Here is a 9,350-nt window from a genome sequence, read left to right as displayed (position 1 = left end):
CATCAGTTCAGCCCAAATCACAGAACTTCAGGAAGCCTTCCTTCAAAGCCAGCAGAACAAACCGGTTCAACTTGGCTGATTTGATCGGATTTTTCCCCTTTTTGGGGGGGTACAAGATCATTCCCATTGCGTCAGTGTCGCGGTTGACCTGTGGCTGCACTTTTGGGCAAACAACATGTTTGGCAGAGGAGCTTCCCCCAGCTCTGCCTTCTGTGGCCCTATTCGATGGCTGGTGGCAAGTGCTGTGCCTGCTGTCACCACTGCTGTCCCCCAGCTCCCCACAGCTGCTGCTCGGGCGTGAGCATGGCCGTGCTGAGACACGGCAAAGCCAGAATTTCTGGTTTCCATAAAGGAATATGGAGAATATTATCCAGTGAGATTTGAAACTGAGGTGGGAAAGCTGCCAGCGTGCAGCGTTTTCAAAGAGCCTCCTGTATCTTGTGTTGCTGAAAACTGGGAAGTCCCGTGGGCTCGGGAAGGGGAGGTGGGAGGGGTGGGGGGTCCCTGTGGTGGGCATGGGGATGGAGGCAGAGCGGGGGGAAACCTTCTGAAGGGCTCCTTTCATATTAGAATAAGTCATAATTAATGCTATCAGGTGGCAGGAAGGCAGCATCAGGTAACGTGAGCAGGGCCTTATCTCTCCCTGCATCCCAGGGCTGCGGCCCCGGGCCTGGGGAAAAGCAGGAGACTCACAAAGTGTCGGGAGTGAGGTGTGGGAGGATTGGGGCACTGCTGCCACGAGGAGCCCGGCTCTGGTCCTGCCTGGCAGGATATCCTGGGAGAGGTGGGGTAAAGCAAGCCCTGGATGAATGAATCCACACGGATCCATCTTCATCCTGACTGTAGGAGGGAGGATGGAGCGAGTGGAGAAGGGGTGAGCACCCACAGTTTCCCACGGGGTAGGTTTTGGAGGTCCCATCAGTGTCTGTGGAAACTGCCAGGCCTTTTGTGGTGTCCCCAAGGGGCTGGGCCGGTCACTGGGACTGGTTACTGGTGTCTCTGGGACCTGAGCTCCTGGTGTGCTTTGGGCCATTTGCTCATTAGGAGCTGATCAGACCTTTCCCTGCCTGGGTCCCACAAACCAGATGTCCTTTATTTACACTTTTTTAGGCCAAGCTCTCTGTCCTTCTCTCCTCCACAGTTGGGTCACCAGACACATGACACCACCTTAGTCAGTGACATCGTCCCTGACATGGGCCTGTAGCCCAGCCTCAGCCTGAGTCACCTGGGTTAGCACATCCCTGGCCACAGGAACAGGCTGAACAGGAGGATTTGGGGGAAAATGCTGGTTTAGGGAAAACTCTTTTGCCATGTAGAAAAAACATATTTAAAAATAAAGCACTTAAAAACTGGTGGAGCAAAACCTCCCCATGGAAGTGCCTGTGTGGGGAAAAAGCCTCTGTGATCTCAATTACCTTCCTCTGTGAGGATCCTGCATAGCTGAAATTGTTTAGTTTCTGAGCAGCAATGATAAAAAAAACACTTTAGGTTTTTATTTCCCTACTTTGGCTTCCCTTGGGAAAAGAGCCAGAGCAAGCAATTCCACGCATGCACAGAGGCACAGGCACACTGGGGCACACAACAGCCAGAACAAAATCCCAACAAACACAACTCGTTTGCTTTAATTTTGTTTTTCACTGAAAAAATGTGAACTTCTCTGAGAAAAGACAATGCGATGGGCTCGGCTCAGCTCTGTGGCCTGCCCTACTTTTGGGGAATTTGTTTTCCAGTTTGCAGCCGTCCTTAGCCTTAAATCTCTCCTATTAAGGATAAGACTAAAGCAGCCCTAAGGCATCGACCCTTGGAGGGAAGATGAAGAGGAGTGGAAGTGGTCATGGGAGGCAGCCTCTGGTCTGGGCAGGAACACAGGGTGGCATTGTTGGAGTGTCTCGTGCAGGGCCAGGAGTTGGACTCAGAGATCCCCGTGGGTCCCTTCTGAATCGGGATAATCTGGGATTCCATCCCCCTGTCCTGGCTCCTCAGCCTTGCCCCGCCAAGGGGTTGTGCAGGTGATGGATGGATCCAGGGATGGATCCGGGGCTGGTGATGGATGGGCCCCCCTACCCGGCCCTGCTCTTTCATCTCCCCTATCCCTCCGCAGTGCAGAGCGAGTGGTCAAAAGCAACAACACTTCAAGACCAACCCCAAATAAATACAGGACTAATGGGTGATGAATGGTCCCTGCTCGGAAATCCATCTTGGGAGGAGATGTCGGCTCCCGAGCACAGCGGCAGCCGCAGGGAGCTGCTCCAGCTCGGCAGTGCCACCGCGGGACCGTGTCACCGTGTGTCACCGCTCCCGGAGCTGCCTGGCTGTGCCACAGCACCCGGGGCAGGGCCCAGGGCAGCTGACTGGGGTTCGCAGACGTTCTCCTGAGCATCCACTTGCCCTCACTCCTGTTCCCTCCGTGACAGCCATGGGAAATGAGCTGGCCATGGAGACGCGGTGAAAGCGCCCCGTATCAGTGCTGCTCCGAATCCCGCATCCCTCTGCCGTGTGCCTCTCCTCTCCGAGCCCGGGGTCCCCCGAGGCCAGAGCTGACTTTGTTTTCCTGTCTCCCGCGGCACAAGCAGTCCGGGAACGCGGGATGAATAGGAATGGGAATAACAAATGGGCTGTAGATAAGGCAGCGTCTGCGGGAGTCACCGCGAGGCACCGGCGAGGGAAGGCGGAGGCGGAGGATGCCGGAGTTAGCGGTGTCCAAACGGGATTAGAGTGACAAATTTAAGGGGGGGCTGGAAGGTGCAGCGGTGCTGGAGCACGGAGCCCTCCCTGCCTGACTTCCCCCGGAGCCAGATCTGTGTCCCTGCTTGGCCAGGACTTGGGAACACACCCCAAACACCAAGGGATGGAGGACATGGGCACGAGGGAGACAGGACGGCAGGGGGAGAGCAGAGCCCCAGGAGTTGCATGGGAAGGGCTGGAGAGAAGGAGGAAGAGGATGAGGAAGAGGAGGAGGAGGCAGAGGAGGAGGAGGAGGAAGAAGATGCCCATCTGGGTGAGTGGCAGATGTTCTCACCTGTGCATGTCCAACGCCTCAGCACAGCTGCTGGAAAACTGGGAAACCTCCACTCGAGGCTGAGCAATTAATCCCAAGGCTTTTTTTGTTCATGGCTGTCACCTGGGAGCTGGCCCATGGAACCAGGAGGGAAAATCATCTTTATAGTGGGGGACACCGCATAGGGACAGTCTGCAGACTGGAACCTGCTCGTGTTAGGGTGGAAGAAGCAGAAAAGCAGGGGAGAGGTGTCCAGCCATTGACCTTCACCTGGCTTAAAGGTGTCAGCAGGCAGAAGGGAGGAGAATGATTTAGAAAGGTAGAGGAATGTGGAGTTAGGAAGGTGGAGTTGAGGAAAGGAAAACAGGTGATAAATTTCAGGGCAATAATCCAAGAGAGAGAGGCAGAGGAGTGAGAAACTCCTCTCTGGGAAGAGATGGGACCATCTTGCTGTGGCCATGGGAGATCAGCTGAACTTCCAAAATGTGCAGCCCTGCATCTCCTTGGGGGTGGCACAGGGAGCAGGGATGGCCCACTGAGGCAGAGCCAGCTGGAAAACACCGAATTCCTCTTATCAGGGACAGAGATCCTAATTCTGGTTCTGCTCCTGCATGCTGGGACCCAGCCCAGCCCTGAAAGGAGCGTTCCTGGCTTCTCCCCCCCCCCCCAGTAACAAATCCTGGAGCAGTTTCCTTGCACCATCCAGGGTTGGACGCTGACAACACACCCTGGCGCCAGTGTTTGCTGCGCTGGGGCACAGCAGACCAGCCTGGTTTGGGGTAATTCCAGGCTTTTTTAGCTGTGTGGGAGCATCTCAACAAACATTCAGGCTGGCCTGCTTCCCAACAGCTGTGCAAGGAGAACTGGGATGCACAGAGAGGCTTTATGGCCTCTGCAGCTCCAGGTAAGGGTTGATGGGATTGAAATGAGCCGAGGAAAGCTCAGAGCCCACGAGCCTGATGCTTCCCACGTCTGCTCCAGGGTAAACGGGGCAACCCCACACACGCACCGAGCTCCCTGTACTGCCAAGCTGGGGCGAGTAAGGTCAGAGTTAGGCAGAAATGAGAGACAGAAAAGGCTGATTAGGTCACTTATTTCATCCTCTTACCAATTAGACAGGAAATTATTTAACTGCTTTATTTATTTATTTAGGAATGTACCTCAGCAGGAAAACCCCAGTGGCAAGAGCTGCCGTCGTGCAAAGGGAAGGGTGGAAGCCCAGCTCCTCGTTCATAAACACACACTTGTAAAAAGCATCTTCCGAAGGAAAATCTGGGAAGGAAATCTCTCCTGACAAGCCTCCAAGGCTGTGTGGGCTACAGGACCAGGGAGGGAAGTGGGATTTTATGTGTGCTCAGTATGGGTGCTTTCCTGGAACATCCCTACTGCCTTACCTCCTTTACTAGAGACACTTTCCAATTCCAGAGGGGCTCAAGAGACCCTCAAACCCGCTGGGCTTTGGGCTATGGCTCCTGGGGCAGCGTCAGCCCCCTGTTACCCCATGGTCACCCAACTCAGCCCAGCTCAGCCCCTTTCTGGGAAAAGCTTTGGCTGATGAGGAATTTGCAGTGCAGCTCCTCTAGTGGGATGGGAGGGTTATCCCATTGGACAGCTGAGAAGATTTATAGGGTCCATAAACTGAGCTCTCTGGAGAGAGCCCAGGAATGGTTTGAGCTCTGCCCCAGGTCCTTCATCCACAGAAATGCTGGATTGCAGGGCCCCGGTCACAAAGAGGGAGAGCGGTGCCAGCGGCTCCCTTCCTGCCTTAATGTCATCAGCACTTTGCTCCCTCTTCGAAATGATGATGAAAACCAATTTCCAAACCTCAGGGTTTGTTGTTTTTTTTTCCCTAAATGGAATTCTTGCTTCCCAGCCAGCCCTGGCTCGCTCGTGAAGCAGAAGGATAGGCCGGAGGCTCTCCCGGGTGGAGGTGGGCTGGAAAGGGCTCGGACTCTGCCTTGGAAACCAGAGGAAAGAAATCCCACAGCCAGGGCTGCAACACCCAGGGGTGGGATGGGAGGGAGGGCAGGTCCCAAAGGGAAATGGAGCCATGGCTAATGTGCCTGATCCAGGGAGACAAGATGGAACTGGTGACAGATATCCCCACCTGCACAGCAGCCTGGGGAAGCTGTGTGTGGGGAATGGGGGATGCTGTGTGGGGATGCTGTGTGCAGGGAATGCTGTGTGCAGGGAATGCTGTGTGCAGGGGATGCTGTGTTGGAGGGTGCCCTGTTGGAGCACACCTGGGCCCCGCACACCTGGGCCCTGCTGGATCAGGCTCCTGCTCTGCCTGGTGTGCACAGGATTGGATGTGCTAAAACATTCCCGTGTGTCAGGGCCTCAGCCAAGTAGGGCACAGCAGGTGACTGTGTCTCATGCTGGGGCTGTTTCATGCCCTCACTCTCCCTCTCCCCATCCCAGGGGGACATGGCACAGCTGGGCTCTGACCCCCTGGGTGGTGGCGGAGGCAGCTGGGCACCACTCCTGAGGACAGTGCTCCGAAGGATCCCGGATCAGGGACGCAGCTGCTCTGCTGTTATCACACAAGAGCAGGGATGAGACAACCCAGTTACAGGAGAGAGAGAGAGAGGCTCCTTCTCCCCGCCATCCCCTCCACTCCCCCTCGACCCGCTTCTCCGTGATCGTTCTTGTTATTCATTTCCCTTCTCTTCTCCTTGCCAGGCAGACGCTTTCACAGGGCAAATCCAAACGAAAGCCTTGCAAAGAGGATGCTCATAAAATATTTATGGAGAACTGCGGTGAACACGAGTAGGATAATGAGGGTCTGTGGGAAATGGGATGTGTCCAAACTCGCACAGTGAAGGCCTCGTACGAGGCAGAGGCACGCGGTGGAGGCCATTAGTGAGTCCTGCAGGGTCTGCACTCGTTTCCTTCTCAGTTGCCACACACGGCTCTGCCTTGCCTTTCCCTCACTGGCACTGGGGCTTTTCCTCTATGGCGGCTGCTGCCTGCACTGCATGGGGAACTGGGCTGGCTGGATTGCACTGGGGGTCTGTGCAATGGTCTGTACAGTCCCACTGCTGTGCTCTCTGGGAGCAGGGACACTGTGCCACCTCAGCAGGACACAGCCACTGTGCCACCTCTGGGATGCCGCCTGGCCACCAGCCCTCCTCTCCCAGCCACCTTTCCTGTGTTCTGGCCCCGTCACTGTCCTGCCCCCCCAACATGGCCACGCAGGGCAGCCGGGGAGGGGAGGAAGTCTGGCAGAGGGATGGGAGTCAGTTCCCTCCACCGGGGTTGCTTTAGGAAGTGGAAGGGCTGAGGTCTGAGCACCTCCTGCCCCCATCCTTCCCTCCCATCCCCTGCAGTCTGTGGGGCTCAGTTCCCATGAAGCCTCAGACACTCAGCCCTAAGGCCCACGATCCTGAGTGCTGCTGGTGCTAAGAAGGAGCTCTGAGGCTCCGGGCGAGCTCCAGTAAAGTGCAAACCGCTCCTGTCCTGAGAGCAGAACCCATAAACACAGCAGCCCCCTTATGGCAGGGACGAGCTGCCTTAAACCGTGTCTTCAGCCGCTTATCCAGCTCCTTCTCCGGTTACCCAGAGCGGGCGTCCCGCAGCTCCCGCAGCTGGAATGCTGCTGACCTTTGGAGAGTCTCGCTGGGTCTGCCCCAGCTCCAGCCCAAGCTGCAATTCCTCTGCAGTTGGCCAAGGGGACCCCGGGGGCATTGCTGCTCCTCTTCCTCCCTCGGCTCTCTTCCAGCAAGCCCCCAAAAAGCCCTTGAACTCATGTCAGAGCACTGATCCCGCTGGGAGCCATGCCGCTGGCAGATGTTTGCTGTGATACAGGACACGACAGCTTTTATGACTTGTCAGCTGGAACCCAATCTTTTCGGGTCTTTAGGTTAAAATGGAAAAGCAAAGCTTGCATGCATGGCTGTGCCAGCAGCACAGCCTGCTGAGCCTCCCAGCCATCCCAGAACCTTCTGGAGCAGGAACCTGTGTGTCCCTCACCATCACCCAGCCCAGCCCAGCCTCCCCAGAACCTCCTGGAGCAGGAACCTGGGCTGCCCTCACCAGCCCACTCTGACAAGTCTGCTTTTCCCAACCCCATGTCCTGGGACATGCCCTGTGTCCCTGCAGTGACACATCTGTGTGGTTGGGATGTTCCTGACCCCAACCCAGACTTCCTGGGGTAGGGTCTTTCCTTTCTGCCATGAAGGAACAAACAAGCAAGGTCACACATACTTTCCTTATGATGACTGAAGGGAGATTCCCACCTTTTCCGGGCTGGGAAACCACCGCAGCTCTTCAGGCTATTGCACATCAACATTACCAAATCCTGGAGAATTACAAGAAACCCCACATCTGCTTCACTCCCACTGCTGAAGGAAGGAGAATTATCCTCCCCGGCAGCTGAGAGGGTTCCTCACCTCCCCAGAGCTGCCTGGTGGGGTTGTGCTGTCTCCTGTGTGGGAGCAGGCAGGGATGGTTCAGAGAACCATGGAAGAGTTCACGTTGGAAAAGACCTTTAAGATCATCGAGTGCAGCTGTTAATTCAGCACTGCTGAGCCCAGGTTTAGGTTTAAATAAATCACTGCCAGATTTCAGGCCACGCTTGCCACCTGTCTTGGTGCTACCACAGCACCTGAGAAGGTCACGTGAGCTGGGTTTGCCAATGATTAAATAATTGATCAGTGTCACAACACAGACCTCTGGGGGCTGAGGCACAATGTGGTGGGATGGAGGCAGAGAGGCTGCTCCCTCGAGGTTCCTGAGTGGTGTCTCACCCTGCAGACCAGCCCGGGACACTCAGGAAGTGCTGCCAGGCTGATGCATCCCACCCTGCCCTCTCCCCTCCATCTCCATCACCCACAAGTCTCAAAGTTCAAGTGGCTCGGGACGGGGAAGAGTGTTCCAGACATGAAAGGTATTTCTGGGCATGGGGGAAGAAGTGATTAATTTCAATTACATGGTCGGACACTGCATAATCTGGAGCAGCAGATTGGGTTACGAGTCCTCCTTCCCATGGCTCTTGGAGGGGGGTTCCAGCCTGAGGAGACTTTGGAAAGATGTTTTGACTGCTGAAGTGCCAAACTTAACCCTGTTGTAATTGGGGCTGTGGTGAAACATGGATGTTGTTTTTTGCTTCCTGAGCCTCCTGGACAGCCCGAGGTTTCTGCAGCTGCCACCTCTTTCCCATTCAGAGTGTGACAGTTCCCACCCCAGCTCACTTTTCCCAAGGTTATTGCTCAGAAAAAAAAGAGGGAAAAAAAAAGAAACTAACAGAGGCTGGTGCTTCCAAACTCCAGGAGCCGCTCAGCAGCCTGGGCAGAAGTGGGAGAGAACCGCTGCCCACCCAGCTCCCAGGCTTCCAGCTGCTGGATCATGGTCTTCCTCCTCCCAGCCTGGACCCCACATCCCATCGAGCTCCGCAGAGCTCCCCCTGCCCCCTCCTGCAGCTCCATGGCCGAGCAGCTGAGCATCCCCCAGACCTGGGGGCTCCTTGGGATCCATGTACACCAAACCCTGCTGGGATGGATCAGCCACACATCAGCACCAGCAGGATTTGAGCATCAGTCCTGGAGGAGAGCAGTGGCCGTCAAGTGGTGAGGAGCCCAGACACACAGAGCGAAGTGTTTCATCCAACAAAGCTCTCATATCCTCCTTGTTATTTAACAGCCTCTTTCCCCGGACTAAAGAGCTGTTCCTGATGCTCTGTAGGGAATAATAACAACCAAATCCCGAGCTGTGATTGACTAAACACACCCAGCGTGTTCTGAGGTTCACCCGGAGAGATCCCACATCCCCCCTGTGCTCCGTGTCCTTTGGGGTGTCACACAGCACATGGCCCTCCGTGACATGAGACATTTCTGGGTAAGAAGTTAAAAATATATATATTCCCAGTGGGAGCTGCAGAAGGATAGACCTAGCCAGGGTGTAATTACCTGAGCTGGAACAGAGCCAGGCTCTAACTTGTATTGCAAATTCTTTGCATTGCTTTAGATACCTGCTAACAAAGTGATTATAAAAACCATATTTATAGAAGATTAGGAGCTATGCAATAGATCCACATCCGTAATTAGCCATAATAGATCTCCATTGATTATTATTGATGTTAATCCTCTTCTAAATATGTGCGCATTAATTAGTCGGCGTTTACCACAGATGCAATTATTTTAGGAACAGACACGGTGGGGGCAGCAGACAACAGGGTGTTTATTCCGATTTCAGTGTTTATTTTTCTCTCTGCAGCAGCACCTACATCAGGTTGAACAAGAACAAAAAGCATCTGGGTCCAAGGGCCTGGAGTATCCAGGCTCCCGTGCCGTGATAAGCACTTACAAGTGCCTGGGAAGGATCTTGCCAAAATATTATTTTTGATGCATAAAAT

This window comes from Coloeus monedula, assembly GCF_965178545.1.
Source record: "Coloeus monedula genome assembly, chromosome: 12".
Classification (NCBI taxonomy): Eukaryota; Metazoa; Chordata; class Aves; order Passeriformes; family Corvidae; genus Coloeus; species Coloeus monedula.
This window is presented reverse-complemented; position numbering follows the sequence as displayed.